A 23,320-nucleotide genomic window follows, 5' to 3' on the forward strand; every position below is an offset into this window, starting at 1 on the left:
CCCAGGTTTTGTATTTGTTCATAAGACCTTTTAAGATTCGTGCTACAGAGTTGTCTTTAGAGGAACAGAACAGATAAGATGAACAGATCACAAGGGAGATATATTGGAATGACTTACCCAGCAGGGGCTGGATAGCTCACCACGGCTATCTGCTTGCTACAGAGGCTGAGAATCTGATGCCTCAGCACCCCCAGCGTGGTTTTGAAAGCTTGGAGGATTCCTGGAGAACCTCTATGATTTAGTTCATATCAGGAGGCAGAAGCAGCTGGAGTGTGATGTCAGCTGAGGATGTCAGAACAGACACCTGGGTAGGCACACCCCAAGAAGCAAAGGCATGCAGTCCAGCAGTCCTGGCTTCCCTCAGGCCTCTTTATATCTGGACTGTAGCGGGAAGGTCTGCCAATTGGGGGAAGGCCTTCTCCCTCGGTTAGTCCTTCCTGGAAATGCCCCCACAAACCTGTCCAGAGGCATGCCTCTTAGTTCATTCCAGATCCAATCAAGCTGGCAATAAGATTAACCCTCACATGCTCCCATCCTTGGCATCTTGGCTTGGAAGAAGGTAATGGCAACTGTTATTTACTGAATACCTACTAGGTGCCAGGCATGTGGGAAGGGATGAACACAGGTGGCTGGCTTCTAATCACATGGCTACATACCGGGCGAGCCCAGTGATCACGGCTATCTTACACACTGGGCCACTGGAACCCCAGGAGCTCAGCAGTGTGCCCCCTGCTGCACAGTCTGTCCACATGGCTGTGCCAGGAGCCAGCAAGCCCTTTCTGAATGTCTGCCCCAATCCAGAGCATACTCAGAGAAAAGTCACACCTAGCCCCTATTCTCAAGGAGATCATAGCATAGATCATGGTTACCGGGGGATAAGTGGGTGTATTTCACACATTCAGGATGGAAAACAGCTTCTGATAGGTGAAGGAATTAGTCATTAGCTTGTGCCCCTTCTGTGAAGCCCAGGAAGTTGGAAGCTCTGTTTGAATAGCCCAACTTAAAAAAAAAAAAAAAATCAAGGTCGTAGACTTCATTGCTGGACTGGCTGAGTTTAAATCTCAGCTCTTATCATTTTTGACTGCATTGCTATTAGCAAGATTTTGAACCTCCCCATGCCGACCCACATCATGGGACACTGAGAGGTTGTGTTAGGGTCTCACTGAAGGGCTGGCTGGTGGTTCGGTCCACCTGCCAATCTGAGTTGATGCTCAGGACCTCCACGGTGGAATGAGATAATAGACTCCCGTAGGTTGTCCTCTGACCTTCTCATGTGCAACTGTGGCATGCACACCACCCCCACGTATGTGGTGTGCACAAAACATAAATCAAAGAACTCAGTGAAACTTAGCAGAGATTGTTATCCGTTTATATTGCTCTTCCATACTCATTGCTTTTCTAGTAAAGATGCAGTTGCTTGGTTTTTATTGCTTCAACAAAATCTGACCGAATTGACTTACGGAAGGAAGGATTTATTTTGGCTCACAATTCGAGGGTATGGTCCATCATGGTGGGAAGTCATGGCAGCAGGACCCTGAGGCGGCTGCTCACCTGGCATCCAGGAAGCAGAGAGATGAACACTATGCTCAGATCACTTTCTCCTCTTTATTCAGCCCAGGACCCCAGCCCATGGGACGATGTTCCCCACATTCAGGGTCGAGGTTCCCACTCAAAACTAACCCAGTCTAGACAACCCCATACACAGACGTGGTCAGGGATTTGTTTCCACGGTGATTCTAAATCTTAATGAGCTGTCAATCAAGCTTGCCCATCAGAAGGGCCCAGCTTCCCTCCCCCCTCAGTGTATTAGTGCTTCACACGCCCACCTGGGTTTGCAAGGCAGGGCTTAGGTTGCAGCCGCAGTTTGCTCCAGATGACACCTGGTCCCTCTGAGGTGCTTGATCCTTCGTCTCTGGTGTGAATGCGGAGTTTCCCCAGCCAGCTTTGACTGGAGCTGTGACTTCTGGGTGTTCTGGCTACAAAAGAGGTGGAGAGAGAGAGAGAGAGAGAGAGAGAGAGAGAGAGAGAGAGAGAGAGAGAGAGAGAGAGAGAGAGAGCTCCACTCTGCCCTTGGTGGAGGCGCTAGCTTATTCCTGACTTTCTCTTGTGCTGTTTAAATGAAACCTTTTACAAGTAGACTCACCGCCGCGCCCCCCCTCCCCCAACCACTCGAAAACCACGGCTCCCTTCTCAGGAGAGTTGTGACAGTGCAAACCAGAAGTTCAGCAGGGGAATCCTCATACCTGGCTCTGGTCAAAGCTTGGGCTGGGCCACCAGGAAGTCCCCTAGCCTCGGTTTCCTCTCCTGTGAACTAGATCCGGTCTTACCAGACTATACCCTCATTGAAAAATCCCCTGGTGTAGAAATGGAGACAGGTGGCTGAGAAATAGGGCTGCCGGGACCCACTTCCCAGGCAACTGGCCAAGAGGAGGGTACCTTGCTGCTGCAGGCCTGTCAGTCACCCCCGTTGACTCCACTGGTCTATGTGCAGCCCTTCTGTCTACCCAGAAAACTGTCCCAGGCTGCTGCTGCCCGGGGCTCCCAGGAGACTTTCTACCCAATGAGAAACAATTAAGACCCGAAAGCATCACTGGACTTGCCTGGAATATAGTGATATTGACAACCTGAAACTCTCCAGTCCCGACTAAGTCTAAACAAGGCCCTCGCTGGCATTTTTCTTTGTCCTGGTGTCCAGAGAGAAGGGAGGGGTCTACAGAGGAAGGATGACGAAGAGGTACAGGGAGAAAAGCAATGTGTGAGTGTGCAGGGACACTTGATTATCTTGGTGAGTGTGTGCACACAAGTGTCCATTCACAAGTGTGCCTGTGCCTGTGGAGGCCAGAGAACACCGAGTGTTGCTCCTCAGGTGCTGTCCACCTGGAGTTTTGTGACAAGGTCTCTTATTTGCCTGGGACTCACCAAGTAGGCTAGGCTGGCAGGCCAGGGGGCCCCCAGGGGTTTTTCTGTCTCCAGCTCCCTGGTGCAGGGATTACAAACGTGTGCCCCACACCTAATTATTAAGTTTTTGAAACATGAATTCTGGATCTCACATTCAAGTTGTGCCTGTCAGGCATGCACTTTACTGCCTGAGCTATCTCCCGCCCCGCCCCCCCGCCCCCCCCCCCCCCGAAATTCATTTTGAGAGAATAGATAGAAGACCATGAGGGTGCTTAGGAGCGAACTCTTCTAGAATTGCCTGTACGTTTGTAACCTTTCTGTGGTACAGGGAATGCTGAAGGACATACCCCCACACACACACACACAGACACACACAGACACACACACACACACACACACACACACACACACACACACACACACACACACTTTCTCCCCAGGTGAATGCCCATGCCCACAGCTCCTGTAGCTGGCGTCTGTGTGTTCATGGAGGAGACTTAGCTTATGTTTTCCTGGGTGCAGGCCTAGCAATGGTCCACTCCAGGTCTCCGGTGGTCTTCCCCTCCTTTTCTACATCATCCTGCATTTTCAGGGAGGGTCTGCTTGGAGCAGAGCCCAGTGACACAGTGACTACCTGCTAGCCTCAGCACTTTACAGACCTCGTCTGTCTTTCTACTACAAAGCCAGCTCTGGGGGCTGAAATCCAGCCCAGGAGATCTGATTTCTCAAAGGCCATTTTGATCTTTTTACTTCAAAGGAGATTGTTTTTACAGCCGAGCCCCCGTTTGGTGGCCTTAGACCTGCCCCGGTAGGCTGAATGGGGACGTGCTCTCTTCTTTAGATCCTGTTGGGAAAGCCAGAATCCCAGCTCGGGGGCCTCCCAAGTTAGCCTGTGCTGTCGCAAGTGTCACCCTTGATGTCCCCAGTCCCCAACACCTCTGTCGCCTTGTCTTCCATTCAGCTGTCTCTGTTCCTCTCAATTTCCTGTTTCTAACGTCTCCATCGCCTTATTCCTCTTATGAAAAGCCATTCTGGGAATGAAACCCACCTTAGCTTCAGAAATCATGTAAGAGTATCTCCTAATAGCTTCAGACACCCCGACCCCACTCAAGATGAAGTACCTTTCCTAAGAGCTCCGCCCTATTTTGGAATGCTCTGCAGCTTCCTCTAATGGAATCCCGTCACATTTTGTTTAATCATCCCTTTTCCACCCACAACATTCATGAAACAGGAATCCCTTCACACAGGCCTTCTTGTCTAGCATGATGCCAAAACATGGTAGGCTCTTGGTAGAACTTCCTCCGGATGTTCTTTTCAGTGTCTTACAGTTTGCTGCAAGGGTTCAGGGACAATCTAGCTTAGCAGAAGAAGGGGACGCGTGTGTGAGGGAGTGCAAAGGGATGGTCTATTTTCCATTGGCTGCCTGCCATGTCTCAGGTAGCTTGCAAACCTGGCCCTGTCAACAGCAACTTTACTGTCTTATATTTATATCCACATATATTACATTATAAATACTATGTCTGAGGGGCCAGGGACATAGTTTAGCCAGTAGAGTGCTTTCCTAGCATGAATTCCTGGGTTTCATCTCCAGCAATATATAAAACAGGAGTGATGGTATGTGCCTGCAATCCCAACACTGGGGAGGTAGAGGCAGGAAGATCAGTAGGTCAAGGTCACCTTCACTACACTGCAAGTTCAAGGCCAACCTGAGCTACATGAGACCCTGTCTCAAAAAATTATGCCTATAATGTATAATATACATGATATATAAAACAATATATATAATATTTGTATTATATACATAATATATAAGAATAGTATATATAAATATATATGCATATATATGTAACTTTTGTTTTGTTAAAGTGGTTCTGTTTTGAGAATTTGAAAGACTCAGCTGTGGACTTTGCGTCCCCCATGACGCTGTGATGAACAGTGTGCTGCACTAGGAGGCAAAAGCCTGGTAAGTAAACAATAGTTAACAACCCAAGAGGAGGCTCATCAAAACTCTAGACCAGCCTTTCTCAGCTCTGTCTGCATGTGGAATATCCCAGTTCTAAGATCACAGCCAGACTGAGTTGAGCCTGAGATGTCAGCACTCTTGAAGGTTTCCGGGTGAATTCTGAAAGGGAGCCAGTGCTGAACACCATCTTCCATCTTTTTTTTTTTTTTTTTTTTTGTCAAAGCATCGTGTTGCTCAAGTCACAAGTGGATTCTAGGGCTGGGGAGCTGGGTTAGCCAGTAGGATGTTTGCTTTGCAAGTATGAGAACCTGAGTTTTATCTTTAGAGCCCGGGTGAAAAAGCTGGGGATGGTGGCCCATGCTCGTAATATTCCAGCCATAGGGAGATGGAAACCGGAAAATCCCTGCAACTCCCGGGATAGCTAGTTCAGCCTATCCTAGGCCAGCAGAGAAGCCGTGTCTCAAAACACAATGGAATATTACTCAGCTGTTGAGAAAAATAAAGATTACAAAGTTTACATGTACACGGACAAAACCAGAAACCATCACTCCGAGGAAACCCAGACACAGAAAGACAAACATCCCGTGTGTTCCTCTCATTTGAGGGTGTTGCTTTGAGTCTTCAGACATGTATGTTTTATTTGTAATACACTTAGAGGTCATTTTAGTAAAGGGTCATGGGGGGCACTTTTAAGGAAGGGGAGATAGAATTCAGTGACACAAAGAATTAAAGGGGGATAATAGAAGAGGAAGGGTTAAATGGGATGGGGATGGGAGAGCAGGTTAGAGGAGGGTATACAGGGAAGGAATATATATACAAGTACATACAAACAAAGAATTAAAATGGAGTTACTCTATAACAGGGTGACAGTGCTCACACTTGATATCACAGGTTAACAAATAAAAAGCCTAGTGCCAAGAATGGGCTATTTCTTTGGAACTGATGACAACTGATGTCCCATAGGCCCCTAGACATTATAGGCCATTGTCAATGCTATTGGTTACCCTCCAGAACTTGACAGCAAGTCTCTATAGCTGAAGGCACTGCATACTTGAGTCATAAAACATGGAAAAGTCAAGCTGGTACTCTCCTGGAAACTTTATCCCTACTGGCTAGTTTTCATAGTGCTGTTAGGTGCTACACAAAATACTGGAGAAGAAAAGTGATCAGCAACATTACCCACCTGTGAACTCCGAGAGCACAGTATTGACTGGCTTGCCAAGACATGTCCACTGGTACATTAGTGGCATGGCCACCATGGGACTAACCAACCACTTTCTAGATGGATTTAAGGCCCATTACACAAAATGAAACCCATACTTGGCACCGTTATTGGGCCAAAGTCCTGTGACTAGACAGATAATGCATCCTACAGAAAAACTTATTTTGCTAAATGGACATGGTGGTAAACCAACTCCTAATGACTTATTTCTATATATTATTCTTATTCTTTTTTCATAGATGGATGCATCTCTTAACCCTCATCAGAGAAGATTCTATTTGCAGTAGATAGTGATTAATTCAGAGATCCACAACTGGTCAAAGTGCAGAGAATAAGAGACAGCAAAATGCTTAGCGCTACATGGGATAGCATCATAAACCCCACCTCCAAAGGCTCAGAAATCACTCTGAAAGAGGAGGCAGGAAGACTGTAAGAGCCAGAGGTGGTGGGTGGCTACAAGGAAACTATCTTTCTGGACAGAGAAGGGCAGATGAACATATGAATTCCCAGTGGCTGTGACAGCATGCACAAGACCTGGGCAAACTCAAGACAGACAAAATCCCAGCCTGGAGAGGTAAGGTGGGAAAAAAGTCCTACTCCTAGGTGAGGAATTATTGGCAGCTGATGACTGTTGGAAGAGAGAAAGCCAGTTAGTTTCCTGTAAGAGTGTTTAAAGGAAACATCCCTCCAGTGGAAGGTCACACATCCAAGAATATCTGGGCAGCACAAATTGAACTTGATGCATTTCAAAAAAGGAAACATGAAAAAGAGGGAGCCAAGTTGGGTGGGTAGGGAAGAGGGGGTGAATCCAGGAGGAGTTGTGGGAGGGGGCGAATATGATCAAAACATACTGCACTGCATTCTCAAAGAACTAATGAAAAAGCAAGCAAGCAAGCACCTGAAGCAGACCTTAATTAGTTTTAATAATAAAAATCTGGAGTCAGATACTGGTGTAAAAACTGAAAGAGCAGAGAAGCAAAGGAACAGCCACAGTTACCTCTTACCTCTCTGACTCCTCAGACCAAAAAAGGTCATCCTGTCTCTACAAATCCTCAGACTGACTGGGTGGGAGATCCTGTCCCCACCTGCCTTCATCTTGCCTTTGGGTGAGGACTCAGGGGCTTCCAGTTAGAGGAGACAAGATCAGCTGAGAAGTTGGCAAGGTGAGGTTGGATATGGCTTATTCTGTTTCTCTGATCTTGCAGCATTCACCCCAATACCTGGCCCAGGTTTTTATTTAATAAGACTATTTAAATTCATGTTATACAAGAGCTGGGATTAAAGGTGTGTGCCACCACTGCCTGGCCTCTATGGTTAACTAGTGGCTAGCTTCACCCTCTGATCTCCAGGCAAGCTTTATTTGTTAGAATACAAACAAAATATTATACATTTCCTCCTTTTTATCTAAAATAAAAAGCGAATGTTTTAACTAACAGAAAAACTATATATGGTAAATACAATAACTATATACAAAAATATATAGGCAATAATTACATTAACAACGTCTAGTCCATTAGCATTTGACAAATTCAGAGAAAATACTCCATTATCTATCCTATCTTGGTGAATCCGAAGTGTTGTACCTAATTCACTTTCTATCCTAACTTGGATTGCCAACCCAAAACTATCTTTTTATGTCTCTTAACTTATACACTTTACACCTCTTTAGTTAGTTTCTTTTGAGTCTGCTAACAAGGAAAACTATAACTGCTTAGTCTTCAACTCCATCAGAGACCTGAGAAGGACATAATATTACCTGCATAAATAGGAAGTGTAGAGCAAACAACTTCCAAAAATAAGAAATGACAGAAACAGCTGGCTTCCTATACAGTCATCCAAGGTTCCTCTGCAACACTGAGGCATCCATCTTCAGCCTATAGGTCTAGCATGTCTGATAGACTTTTCTGTGAAGCAGGAGTTTTGAAGAGCTGTCCCACTTTATATTGGCAAGTTCTGTAGTCATTTTCTTTTCTGTCCTGCTAGTCCAATTTGGACAGAATACTGTCAGCAGTAGAGGCCAGGGCAATTTCTTGTCCAGTGGCTAACTTTTGCCACAAAGAAAGTAAACTCCATATGGAGTTTCTTTGATGTCCATCATCTTCTCTGAAGTATATTGGTGCTGCCAGGAGCAGACATGTCTTATTGTCATAAAAAAAGACTTTAAATTATTAAATCATCTTAAATGCCATATTCTATAGATCTCTAAAGTGTTTGAAGACTATCTGCCTATCTAATATATATCTGTTTGACCTTGAAAACATTCCTAACATGACTAGAAGTTTGGTTGTAATAGGTGACTAATTACTAACCTACATTTCTTTATTATCCTAAATAGTTTGTAATAATAAGTCCAAGGACTAGAAATTTACATTACATTGTTAGATGAGCTGTGTAGGTACAATACCTTGAACAAGAGTGGAAAGGTATGTACAGTTTGTTTTAACCAAAATAACCTTAAATTTGTATCAATATACAAAAATTCATATCAATGTAAAATATTTAAGATTAGTAGTTGCTTTTTTGACTTAAAAGTAGATTCAATAATCTACCTATTTACCCTATCATTTCTGTAACATATATACAGTATAACAAAAATAACAAGTTTATATCAATATACAAGAATCCAAGCCAATGTAAAATATTTAAAATTAATAGTTGCTTTTTAAAAGTAGATTCAATAATCTACCTTTTTATCCTATTTCTATATCTCCTCCTTTTCTTTTTAGAACTAGATTCTTGAATCTAATCTCCTTTGTTCAGCTTTTTCCTGACCATTACCAATAACAACTTTTAACCTTAAATGATGACAAATATCTATAATCCATTGAACCACCAAAATCCATCCATTTCATCTCTTGGGAATGTGGGTGTCATGTTCTCAAAATTACTTCCTGCTGTCTGGAAACATATGTCACCTTATGGTTTTTTTTTAGATTGAAGGAATGTTAATCTGGGTATTCCATTGCTGTAACAAACCATGTCCCCATAAATTCATTGCTGTATTAGCTGCACAGGGCTTTAATTTTCTTCTCTGTCCTTCTGGCTCTATACATTCAATCCATTTTGTTCTTTGTTTTACCTGAGTTAACATTCTAATCCCTAAAAGCTGAACATTTACCTTTTGAAGAGGCCAATTTGGATACCAAGATTCTGGTGCAACTATTGTTACATCCACACCTGTGTCTACAAGACCTTCAATGACAGTGTCATTTATTTGTATTTTAACTTTGGATCATTTATAGAAGTTCACCAAAATACTTGCTTTATGGGTTTTCCTGAAATTTTTGTTTTTATCTTCTAAAATTGTTCTATCATCCAGAGCAGTATATATATATATATATATATATATATATATATATATATATATATATATATATTTACAATAGGCATTAGGTCCTTTAATTGCTCTGGGAAGGAGTTTCCCTTACAGTCATAGGAAATGACTGAACCAAATTTGATACAGGGTCTACAAGAGCCCCCCCCCCCAAGCATTTCCTGATGGCAAAGTGTTATCTTTTATGTCCCTTGTTGATCTACATTCATTGGTCCAAAATCAGCCTTTGCCATACCTTCTGCATACTCCATAGGAGAGGGGTGTTCTATTTGGATTATTCTTAGAAAAAAACATTGTTTCTAGGAATTCCTTGCCTATAATCCCTTTTTAGGTGACCTTGTTTACCACAATTAAAACACTTGACATTTTGATTTTTCTTCAAGCCTCTGGAAATCACCTCTCCTATCCAAGCATCATCATGGTTATCAGATCAATATCAACTGCATCTTGGATCCATTCCTCTGTGGGTGCTAATCTTGCCTTTAAAGGCCTAATAACCCTTTTGAATTGTGCATTAGCATTTTCAAAAGCCAGAGATTCAATTATTATTTGTCTAGCTTCTGAATTCGGTATCACTCTATTTATTGCTGAAGTCAATCTTTGTAAAAAAAAAAATCAGTTAAGGTTTCTTTGGGGCCCAGTATAACTTTAGTAAATAACTCACTTCTCTTTCCAACTTCTTCAGTTCTGTCCCAAGCATTCAAAGCTGCTACATGGAATAGAGCCAGGGTGTGGTCATCATATACAGAATGTTTTTGTACATTAGCATAATTGCCCTCTTCAAGAAGTTGGTCTTAGGAGATTTCAATACCTGTATCCCTACTTCCTTTTTCAATGGTGCTAGCCTCATCTTTTCACCAGGTCCTCCACTGTAATTGAGACCAGGTTCCAATACTGCTGTAACAAAGTCTTTCCAGTCTTGTGGGATTATTCTGTTACAAGTTAGCCATGAGTTTAACATCTGCTTCACAAAAGGTGAATGCATGCTGTATAAGACTATCACTTTCTTAAATCCCCCCAAATTTAACATTTCCACAGAAGTCCATTCAGCTCTTGCATAGACTTGGGGATATTTGTCATTTGGTAGCTCCTATAAAGTGAACTGAGTAAATTAAATTTGGTTGTTTGAAAACCTTGGGCTGTTTCTTTCTAACATTATAATACAATGCTGAGATTGATTCTTCTTTAAATTCCTCTGTTTGGGCCTGAATATCTCTATGATATGTTTTAATAAGTTTTTCTAAAACATATCTTGGCATTCATATTAACCAACTATTTTAGGGATAAAACAAGAATGATCAAACCAATAATGTTTATAATTGACATTATGTAAATCCCATCTAAGTTAATTATTCTCTCATTTAATTGTCCCATTTTTAAACCATCCATTGTATAATCATACAGAGACCTAACTCGGTCCATCGTAATAATGTTTCCCATTTTTTAAAATGGGAAAAACTCCCTCTCTATCTTTTTTTAACTAACATCCCTCCTCCTTTAAGAAATTCCAATTGTCTCCCAAATCTTCTGACCATCACAGTGAAGTATGAGGCTGACTGCTGCTACATAGAACAGCAGAAGCCCAAGTGGGTTTTCAAGGCAGCTACCTAGTTTGGCAGCAACCCGAGGAGGGGTTCCAGGGAAAACCCACAACCTACTGGGAGAGAAAACCTGCTCTCTGAAAAATGCACACAGGCATCATGGGAAAGAAGCACCTGCAGCGGGAGCTGCCTAAAGGCAGAGCTGGCCGGTCGTGAGCGGCTAACTCCAGCAGCGTTTGGAGCCCAAGCACCTGTGGAGCTTGCTGCAGAGAGGCTGCAACAGAAAAAAAAATCCCAGACTTGTCCAGAGGGCCGGTGGAAAGAAGGGAAAACCTAGCCTCCAGGGTAGTGACTCGGGCTGTCTGCAGCTCCAGCCTGTGTTGGTGGCTGCAAAGCTGGAGGCTTTTCCGTGAATTCGTGCCCCAAAAGTTGGATGCCAGATGAAGCACGGTTCCAACTGGTCTTAATAATAAGAACCCGGAGTTAGATACCAGGGTAAAAGCTGAAAAGCAAAGGAGAAGCCACAGTCAAGCACCCCCGACAAGGTAGCACCTGAGCAGTGACAGCCGAGGTTGTCCCGTCGTCCCCCACCTCCGCCCCCACAGACACAGAATTTTGAACTTCGCTCACTCCCATCCAATGCACTTACCTGCTGCTTTTACTTCATCCTCATTTGATTCAGAATTTCTTTAAGAATCCACTGGAGCCAGGTGGTGGTAGTGTACACCTTTAATCCCAGCACTCGGGAGGCAGAGGCAGGTGGATCTCTGTGAGTTCGAGGCCAGTCTGGTCTACAGAGTGAGTTCCAGGACAGGCTCCAAAGCTACACAGAGAACTGTGTCTCGAAAAACCAAAAAGAAGACCCCCCCCCCCCAAAAAAAAATCCACTGGAAATTCTCCAGAAATGGATGTTCAAATTTTCATGACATTTCAGCAAATCACACATCCTGCTCTGAAGGTGGGAATCCATCTGCCTCAGCACATGGGGGCACGGCCTGGTGAAGAGTCTCCAGTGGGAATGTTGCTGTCTTAGAATGTGAGTGGAGGGTCCTGTTGAGTGGATCCTTGTCCTTATTTCCTAATCCCTAGGAATTCTGTCTGTGCTCCTAAATCATTAGCATAGTCTCTAGTAGGATGAATTCTTTGAAGTTTTCCATAGGCCTTCCATGGCCTACAGGGGGAAGCACATCCCTACATTTTAAGTTATCAAAAGGCTTTTCAAGGTCTGGGCACCTCTCACTATTCCCAAACCTGCCAGCCTCACCCACCTGCAGCAGGAGTGGTCATCCTGTAGCTCCTGGAGCAGCACGTGGCACTTCCTTCCCGGGGAGTCCCTCTGGAGCGACCTCACATCTCTTTACCCGACTAACGTCAGTGACTCTCTATCTCAGAGTGTGAGCCAAGTCCCCAGGCCAAGACAGACCAGGCCCTCCTCTGTGGGGGTCCGAGGCTCCTGTTACCTCGCAGGCCTCCCCATGTCCACCTTCCATATCCACCCTCCACTCTTGTAACCTCCCCGCTAAAAGAAAATAAATGAAAAATAAACAAAACAAAACAAAAGGAAAAAAATCGTCTCGCCGACCCCTCTGGGAAGGACCTGCTCCCTTCTCAGCTGAAGCCTTCTCTGCTTCCTGTCTCAGCCAGGTGCAACTCCTGTTGCTCTGCGCATGCGCCATTCTGCTCCTCCATCTTTCCTGCCTCACTGTCACATATTTGTTCAGTGTAGTGGCGCTGGAAGCTGCGATGGGTCACACGGTACACCCTTTTTGTTGCAAACAGCTTTACTTGCAAATGTTTATTGTGATGAGTCGTTGGTTTGGTTCAAGGCCTCTGGCTTCTGCTGGTACACCATCAATGCTGGACCCTCACTGAGGCTCCTCGCAGATAGCCTGCTGTTGTCCTGAGTCATGGATGTCCTGCAGCTGTGGTTCTGCAGGACCAGCCCCTTCACGTGCTCCAGTAGCTCATAGATGGGGTGTATGCTGGGGTGGGCCAACTCCTAGCCCTGAATCTGGGCCTGGGTGATAGCTGAGTTGGTCAGCCCGCCAGCTCTCCCATCCCCACACCAATGGGGCCATCTCTCACACACTGTCCAGGTGAGCGGAAGAGCCAGCTTTGGAGGGCACACTTAACCATGGAGCCACCTCATCATTGAGGATTTTACTTGCTTTCAATCTACTCCCCGTTTAGGAAAAAGTGTAGCTTGATTTTTTCGCCTTGCCCACAGTCAGGACAAATCTTTGTCACCCGCCAGTCCCACAGCCGCTCAGACCCAACCAAGTAAACACAGAGACTTAATTTGCTTACAAACTGCATGGCCGTGGCAGGCTTCCTGCTAACTGTCCTTATCTTGCTAACTGTGCTTTTATCTTAAATTGGTCCATTTCCATACATCTATACCTTGCCATGTGGCTGGTGGCTTACTGGCGTCTTCACATGCTGCTGGTCATGGCGGTGGCTGCAGTGTCTCTGGTCATGGCGGCGGCTGCAGCGTCTCCTTCTGCCTTTCTGTCCTTTTATTTCTCCCCTCTGTTAGTCCCTCCTATCTTTCCTGCCTAGCCACGGCCGATCAGGTTTTATTTATTAACCAATCAGAGCAACTTGACATACAGACCATCCCCCAGCACAGCCAAGTGCAGACCATCTCAAACACCTGCACTCAGGCCCATGGTCCTAATCATCCTCTATACGGACCTGCTGGGTAACGCCACAAAGAACCCAAGAAGGGCTCCCACAGGACATACAGAACATCCCACAGCAAAAAAGCGCCCCTCCCTTATTCTCCATTTCAGTAGTTTGGAAAGGTCTTACCGTAGCCCCAGAGTCAGGCTTGAAAACATGGTTCAGGCCTGTTAATTCCATCCTCTTGGCAAGATATAGCTCAGGGATGGTAAAGTCCCAGGTTTGTGTCACTGGAGGCATTTCCAGAATTTCTGCTCAACTGTTCAGACCGAAAGCCCTCTTCCTACTGTTCCTGAGAGGAACAGGATGGAAGTCTGCGCTGCTCATAGCATCTTATCCCTAGAAGGTAGAAGCTGGAGGGAGGCAGATCCCCACCAAATTCCTGTGCAAAATCCTTCAGGCCAGACTGGAGAGTCCAGAGGCTTTCCCTGATGGGCCATATGGGAAAGTGCTGTTTTGTCTAGGCTTGATGCTCAGCCAGTGCACAGGAGGACCTGGAGGGCTGTTGTTGACAAGGATTCAGCCTTCTGATGTGTTATGCCCTTATCTACATCTGCACTGCTAGGCCGGGTGTCTCCCTTCAGAGGTCTTTTGGTTCTGCCTCACCCCAGCCTTTCCAGGTACTCCTGCACACCTGCTATCAGGAGAAGGGAACCTTAAAACCACTAAACTCAGCAGCCAGGAGCTTCCAATTTCGTACCCCTAGAGTGTTCCATGCCTGTAAGGGCAGGGGCTTCCTGTTCGGGAGACATGATTTTCCTATCTCTGTTGATTAACCTGCAGTGGGCCAGCGCTGTCTCCCACATAGATAGCACTCTTTGCATAGGCCCTCATAGGAGGTAAGGGGCTTCTAATCTCCTTGGGGCTTGTCCTCTTTTCTTTTCTTTTCTCTTCTTTTCTTTTCCTTTCTTTTCTTTTCTTTTCTTTTCTTTTCTTTTCTTTTCTTTTCTTTTCTTTTCTTTTTTTTCTTTGAGACAGGGTCTCCTGTAGCCTAGGATGGCCTTGAACTCACTGTGTAGCCAAGGATGATCTTGAACTGATTCCCCTGTCTCCACCTGAGTGCTGGGATTCCAGGCATGCACCAGTACACCTAATTTATACAGTGCTAGGAATGGAAGCCAGAGCTCTGTGCGTGCTAGGTGAGCGCTCTACCAGCGGAATGCCAGCCTCAGCATTGACTTACGTTATTACATGGGTGTTTAGCCATTGCTTTCAACTGTGCGCATTGGGTAGCGTCCCTTCCTTCCTTTTGTATTTCATTTGTCCCGTCCCTCAGGCTGAGTACCCAGATTGCCATGAATGCAAATAATGTCTTAATGAACCCTCTCTCTCATGACTTGTAAATCCATGTGGGAGTTCCTCGGGGACATTTACACACCCAGAATTAGAGTGACTTATAGACGCACTTAGCTTGACTAGGAAATGGCGAATTACCCACTGTAGGCTTGAACTGGTCTTCCCTTTTCTCCAATCATGCCGAAGGAACATGTGGGATAACTCTCGGGATTATCATCCCATTTAGTTAGGTACTGACGTAACCACTCAGTCTTAGAATGTGATAACGAACCAGTTTAGTTATCCTCTCTTAATACCATCCCAATTCTTGTGTGTGTGTGTGTGTGTGTGTGTGTGTGTGTGTGTGTGTGTGTACAAGTGCATGCACCTGTGGAGACCATAGGACAATCTCAACCTTGTTTTGCTGAGACAAGGTCTCTCACTGAGCTTGGAGCTCACTGATTTGACCCCTCTTGCCAGCAAGTCTCAGAGATCTGTTTACCTCAGCCACCCTCTATAACCACACCTGGCTTTTTAAATGTGGGCTCTGGGAATCGAACTCAGGTCCTCATGCTTATGAGACACACACTTTACCAGCTAAACTCTGTCCCAGTCCCTGGGCTTTTTTTTTTTTTAACTACTGGTAACAACTTTACTGACTTAGCTATCATTCAGCTGTATTTCTCTGCTTTTGAGCTGAAAACCTGAATCTCAGTGAATGGTAAATGTCAGGAATCTTCTAGATTGAATGTTAGAAAGGAAATGCTTCCCTTGCATCCTTTGAAGGCCAAGGTCTCAATGTGACAAAACTGATCTACATTTCCAGATGATGGGACATTCCCAGTGCAAGCCTATCCATACCCATACCCATGGCTGCCTAGACAGGGCTAGGGGTCCATCTCTAAAGTCTTAACTACCACCCAGCCATACCATATATATTTGTTTTCCTTCCTTCTAGATTTTGGATACACTGAAGACACAGATTCTGTCCTATTCAATTCCTATTTTATTCTGTTTGGCAAGGAACTTGCCACATGGTGGGTGAACACATGGGAGCAATATTGATTGAGTAACCACTGGCTGTATACCATGCCAAGTCCTAGGAATGCACAGGAAGTAAGGTGAAGTTTAACTAGACAATCATGTGGAGAGGCTGAGGTTGTGTCTCCGGTTGGCAGAGTATGGATGAAGCCCTGGGTTCCATGCCTAGCACCATGTAAACCGGGAAATGTGGTGTTTATCTGCAGTCTCAGCACCTGAGAGATGAGGGAAGAAAATTGGTGCTGGAGAGAGGATTCCACAGTTGAAAGTACACACCGCTCTTCCTTATGGTCAGGGTTTCATTCCTAGCACTCACACTAGGCATCTCAAGTTTCAGGAGATCCAGGGCCCTCTTGTGGTCTCCATTGGCACTGCACTCATGTGCACAAACCCACACACAGATACTCACATGTATTCATGACTTAGCAATTGAGAGTGCCTACAGTGCTCCCAGAGGATCTGAATTTGGTTCTCAGCACCCATGTTGGTGGTTCATAACAGCTTATAACTCTATCTCCAGGGGATCTGGTGCCCTCTTCTGCACGTGTGTGCAGAAATCCTAGGAAACCAGAAGAGATCTAAAGATGTGTGTGTGTGTGTGTGTGTGTGTGTGTGTGTAAGAGAGGAATGGGTAGAGGTATGTGCTACCTCTCTGACTGTGCCTGTAACATCCTAGCCTGGAATCTGTATAGAGAGAAGACTGTTTGCCAGCACCCCAAGGGGCTTGGGCATTATGGTGGGGGACATCTGTGTAACAGTCTGGAACTTAGTGCAGAGGAGGATGTAAGCTTCAGGATGCTGGGTGCTCAACTCTCTGAGTATAAGATATAATGCATGGGAGAAGTAGAGACCCCACTCCAGGTATGATCACTGTAGTTCCAGCCCAGATACAAGCCAGTTTTCAACATCTTATTCAAGTGCAAGCCATCTGGGTCAGGTTCTGTCTACAGGGCTAGGGGCTGCAGACCTTGATAGATGTCAGGTGGCCATGAAGCTCAGCTATGTATGTCTTAAAAAACATGCCAGTCAGAGCCTAGCCAGTGCCTCAGTGGGTCAAAGGACTTGCCTTGTGTGTTGGTTCATGTCAAGTTGTCAACTAGCCACACTCATACTCACCCGAGGATCCTCAGCTGAGGAATTATTTAGCTCAGGTTGGCCTGTGGGTGTGTCTGTGGGGATTGTGTTGGTTGCTGATTGACCCAGGGCCCCTGGTGGGTGATGCCATCCCTAGGCTGGGCCTTGGACTGTACAAGAATGGAAAAAGCTGCCAGGCAAGCAGGCAGCATGGGCGAATTTGTTTCTGCCCTTGACTGTGGATGTTATGTGACTGCTTTGAGTTCTGGCCTCTGTGACTTACCTCAGCGATAGACTATAGCCTAGAAGTATAAGCCAGGTAAATAAACCCTTTCTCCCCTACGCTGGTTTTGGTCAGGGTGTTTTGTCTCAGCAATAGAAAGGAAACCAGAACATAAGGCAAGCCTGCTGACCTAAGTTCTATCATTAGAATTTGTGGGGGAAGGCAAAAAACTGACTTTTGAAAGTTTTCTTCTGGTCCCCACATGCATGCATGTGCATGTACACACAAATAACACTTTGCAAATTAACAGTAACAACATGAGAATCAGGTATTACAGGCATGCGCCGGACCCCAGAGCACCGTTGTTGAGATTTTCAGGCTCTGTGCCCTGGAATAAGGGACTGGAGCAGGGATATGTAGAGATAGGTAGCGACAGAGTTAATTAAGAAAGAAAAAGGGACTTTGGAGACTGAAGTAGGCTAGGGAGCTGTAAGGGCAGCTCAAAGGCCTTGGAGCAGCCTTCTCCTTTATGGGTCGTTTACATAGCCCCGCCTCCCCCAGCATTTGGAGATTGGCACTGGGTCGTTTACATAGCCCCGCCTCCCCAAGCATTTGGAGATTGGCACCTAACAGGGTTTTTTTTTTTTTTTTCTTTTGTACATGCGCTGTGTTTTTACATGTAATTGGAGGTTGAGAGGGTTTCCAGCCTCCGTTTGTTATTGGCTTATTTCTATGTTGATCTTGATGCTTCTGGGAACTTCCTCTCTGCTCTACATCTCCTACATGACAGGGACCTTGTTGCCCGTTCAGGTCAGACTGAGAAATACTGCAATATCTTCTACATGTCTCACAGGCATGAGAAGAGTCGAGAAGTGTGCTGCATCTGCCATTACATAGTCCACGGAAAAACAAACACTAATTTGTTTGCTCTCGACTTTAAATACAGCCCTTACACAAAGGATTCTCCTTGAGGAATTGCTTCATAGTTGGTATTCAATCAAGTGAGACAAATCTGAGTCCCCTTGAAGAAATCCCCAGAGAGACTTTCTTATCTGAATAACAAACTTCAGTAACATCTTTTCATTTTTATTTCACAGAACGGGCTTCTTTTATCTTTATTTGTCTCTGATCTTGAAGTGCTTACTCAATAACCACAGAACAAGTTCATTTAAATATATAACTCCTACTTTTGACATTCTTTAAAAAAATGATTGGGCTAGTTGGCCTACATGCAATTGTTAACTCTTATCTACATGTAACCACCAAATAATATGGAAGAAGGCTTATTTAGTTGTTTTAAACAGGGTCTCACATAGTCTGAGCCGGCTTCAAACTTCCTATCTATAGGTGTGAGCGGCCTTGGACTTCTTGCCTCCACCTTCCAAATGCTCAGCTTCTTTCCCCCTTTCTATTCAGAGCAAGACCCCAGACCATGGGACAGGGGTGCCTCTCTCTATTCATGGCGGGTCTTCCCATCTCAATGAGCTCAGCCTAGAAACTCCCTCGCAGACATGCCCAGAGGGTTGTTTCTGTGATGATTCTAAAATCTCATCAAGTTGACAGTCAAGATTAACCATCATAGAAGCCACAGTTGAGACCCTGGCTCTGGCCATCGTCTTCCTAAGGAGTGGCATCTGAGGCCTCCAGGAGTCCTTTGTGCCTGAGGTGCTTCTAGGCGGCTGACTCTGGGCTGGTGTCAGGCCATCAATTAGGCAGAAGGACAGAGGAAGTGAAGAGACCGTGATGAGGTCAGTAATTACACACCACAGTACAGCTGACCCCGAGAGCAGGTGGTGGTAGGAGAGAGTGACATTTCGGCCTCTGTCACTTGGGATTCATCTTCACCCTTGTGTTTAGGCCTGAGGGGGAGCTCACGGATCTGGAAGAGGCTGTCTACACGGTTCTGTTAACAATAAGGATGAAACCAGGACTCTGGCTCTGCTCGCTTATAATCCCAGCACTCAGGAGGTGGAGGCAGGAGGATCAGAAGTTCAAGGCCAGCCTGGGATACATGAGATGCCACCTTGAAACAAACAAACAAACAAACAAAAAGGTAACGAGAAAGTACTGTGTTTAATCCGGAAGGCTACTTTCTTTCCCTTCCAGGTGCTGTTGTCTGGGCTGTAAAGTGCTTGCTTTAGAAGCACGAGGAAATGAACTTGACCCCAGAACCCGAGTAAGAAAATCCAGATGTGGGTGGTGGTGGTGGTGGTGGGTGTGCCTGTAGGCTTGGTGACCAACTTAACCTACTTGGGGAGTTTGAGGCCAAAGAAAGATCCTGTCTCAAAAACACAAGGTAGATGGCACTGGAGATGGCAGCTGAGGTTGTCATTTGGCCTCCACCTGCATATAGACAGACAGACAGACAGACAGACACACACACACACACACACACACACACACACACACACATACACGCTTGTACTCACATGCACATGTGTAACTACACACACGAATATGCATACGCATGTACAAAAATTGCTGTTATCATTGAAACATAACTCATGAGATCTACAAGTGCTTGCATTTTTATTATATATTTAGTGCTTCTGTGGCACGGGCTCTTTGTTAAGTCCCTTGCATTTGTCTCTTCTTTATTTAAAAATTTATTTTTATGACTTTAAATCGTGTGTATGTTTTGGGGGATGTGTATATGTGTGTAAGGATCCCCTAGAGTTGGAGTTACAGGTGGTTGTGAGCCGCCTGATGAGATCTGAACTCTGGTCCTCTGGAGGAGCAATATGTGCTCCTAACCACTGAGACCTCCAGCCTCTCATTCATTTACTTATTTGGGTGGGCATGCGCATGCCAGGGTGTGATGGTCAGAGAACAACTTGGAGTTGGCTCTTTCCTTCCACCACATGGGTCCCAGGGCTTGAACTCAGATCGGCTTGGCCACTGGTCTCACCCACTGAGGCATCTAATTGGCCCATGTGTCTTTCCTAATAACTGTATCTACAGAGGTAGTGATTTTTACAGTGAGACCCACTATTGTGTCTAATTACTATATGATATAGATACATATTTGAAAGATACCTGATCTAGCGACTTTGATAAAAGTTCTCTCGTCCTACCCACCCCACTGGGGAAGAAAAAGTTTTGTGGCTTTTGTCTGAACCAGTGGGAAGAAATGGAAGTTGGGGTGAGAGGACCCAGGAGCTGTGCTGAGTACCTCAGCCCCAAGTGCCACTGGACAGGCAGGGAGCTAGTCAGACACCTCCCCTCGCTAGTGACTCTCCATTTCGGCCTGATGCTTGGGAGGCACCAAGCTCTTGAGAGAAGCAGTTTCTCTTCCCTTTTTTATTTGGACACTTACTTCTTTGAAGACCAAGGGCTTGAGGCAAGGTTTCAAGTGAAAAGATAAAATATCTCAAGCCCCTCAGGTGCCAATTATCCACCCCTTCATGCGAACAACTTTCATTTCCGGTTTATACAGAAGCAATGAGCTTTTCTCTTTCAATATGCTATCTGTGGGGTGGGCAGGGGATGGGCTCTCATTCGCCAGATCAGACTTCTTTTTCTTTAAATTAGCATCTATTAACTGCGCACAGGAGTGTCCGTTTTTTTGTACATGTACGTAGCGCATTTTGATCATATTCACCCCATTACCTTCTTTTATTTTCCTCCTCCTACTGTTGTTGACGAACCCCCTTTTCCTTCTTAACTAGTTTCCCCCTTCTACTTTCTTATCTTTTTTTTTTTTCAACCCAGTGAGTTTAATTAAAATCACCCAGAGAAGCATGGGCAACTTGCCAGTGGCTACACCACTAAAGAAAATGTCTCTCTCCAGATCGAAACTGGTAACAAAGAAAAGTTAAGGGGAGGGGGTATAAACAAATTGACTTTTTGCAGGAAAGCTGGCTATTCCTTAAAAACCATTAGAGAGTCTGTCAGCCAGAATATCCCCCTCCTTTCGACCTTATTTGCAGATTATGTGAGGAATACATCCTCCCAACATTGATGTGTGGTCCCTGGAGCCATCAATTTCTTGACAGCATCTCTACCAGCTAAGGATGCTGGTCATGCATTCCCGAACACAGAGGCATTAGAATGAGATGCTGCTCGCAGGAGAGAGGCGTAGGGATATATTTTCTAAAGAACATTCATCTCCTTTGGAAATAAGGCAATTTGGCTTTCTACCTGGGCTCGGAATGAGATAATATTGCAGGCCGGAGAGACGGGGAATGAAAGCGGCAATTGTGAAGTGTTGTTGGCAGGGTTTTCATTTTTACCCCGAGCCAGGCATGTATTTATCTGCATTGTTCAAGTGTGGGTGTTGTTGACAAGGAAGTAAGGAGGCTTAGTCAGCTCTCTTGGCTGGGGAAACACCGCTCCCTTATCAGGAGTCCAAAAACACTTTGAGAGTCCAAATTAGTCCGTGCTTACTGCTTTAGTGTGTGTGTTCATGTGGGCAGGCATTTCCAAGTACGTGCGTGTCCATGTGGACAGCAGAGGTCAATGAGGGGCATCTTCCTCAATCACTGTCCACGTTATTTACTTCGTTTGTGTATTCATGTGATATCAGTGTGCATGTATATGCAGGTTCATAAGGTATGTGAGTGCATGTGAATTTGTGGATTCACACGCACATGCACACACACACACACATTGGTGTAGAGGTCTGAAGTTGACATCAAACGACCTTGATCATGTTCTACTTTATTTATTTATGGAGGCAGAGCCTCTCACTGTACCTAGAACTCTGGCTAGCGAGCTTATCCCAGGTATTCCCTTTCTCCATATCAGAGTGCTGGCATTGCAGGCGTCTGCCATGTCTTCTTGGTGTTTCTGTGAATTTGAGGGACCCAGACTCTTACCCTTACTACTGCTGTGCAACTTTATGCATCCAGCCGTCTCCTTAGCCCCACCTCAGTTTCTGAAGCTGAACTTGGGGCTTTCTGATTGGGCTGGAATGGTGACCCGTAAACTCTAGGGATCCCCACACCAGGTCTGAAGTCGCAGGCATATGCTGCGGTGTTCATGTTTCTCTGTGGGTGCTAGGGATCGGCTGCTGAGCTAGAACCTCAGTACTGTGGAATCACTGGCATTTGCCTTGCAAGGTGGAAATATCAGGCGGCAGGTACTACGTGGCTGTGATGTCACAGTACACACATTATGTTTCAATTGTCTGGAATTGAGATGGCAGTAAAGTCTATCCTTGGAGGATTTTTATCCACAAAACTTTGCTCGGCTTTTCCTTCCCGTGAAACAGAAGTGGGCATCGTGATTTTGGAGATGGGTGATAGTGGCTTTTATGTCTTTGCTGTGGACAGTAACAGGGAGCACACATTATTCCCCACCTAAGCATTCATCTTTCGAGTGCTGAGTCTTAATTGGCAGGCTAAAGCTTAAAGCCCAGGGCCCCATTGCTCTCAGAACACCACTCATACATGCTGGAAAGGGAACAGGAAGGGACTTGAAATCTCTCCTTGTGCTTTTCAGCCAAACTAGCCCAGGTTTTTCAACTGGACGTATTTATTGGGAAAGAATGTTATTGGAGGGAAAGACACAAAGTCAACAGGCAAGGGACTTTGGAGGTGGTAACAAGACACCGTTCCGTGCTCACAAATCCTGGGCAACCAGATAGCAGCCCTCCTCATTTATAAACAGTCAACAAAGCCACTGCAGGTGACAGTTGCTGATGCTACAGAGGCCTCTCAGATGGCCAGGCCCCTGCAACCTTATTCAGCACCTCATTAAAGCAATTTCAGAATCAATTCCCGATTTGACAAGCCGTCAGTACATTGTTGCTTCTCGATGATGGGAGTGACATGTTAACAGCAATTAGACTTTCGTGCGCACACGTGGGAGCCCGTTCAGCATATTCTTGATTAGAAGAGCCCAAAATGCGTTATTATAATCATCTAACCTGGGGTCATGGACACATGCTCTGTGATCTCTGCCTCTGTCACAGGCCCCTCAGTGAAATCCCATCCATTGTCCGTAGAGATTAAAAGGAAGTGCTTACCCCAGATGCGATATTGGAAAATCAAAGGTCAGAGTACAGCTCATGGTAGCCTCCATGTTTTTTAATACAAGTGATGGAAGCAATCAGATTAGCATGAAG

This window comes from Peromyscus maniculatus, chromosome 11 (assembly GCF_049852395.1).
Source record: "Peromyscus maniculatus bairdii isolate BWxNUB_F1_BW_parent chromosome 11, HU_Pman_BW_mat_3.1, whole genome shotgun sequence".
In the NCBI taxonomy this organism is placed as follows: Eukaryota; Metazoa; Chordata; class Mammalia; order Rodentia; family Cricetidae; genus Peromyscus; species Peromyscus maniculatus.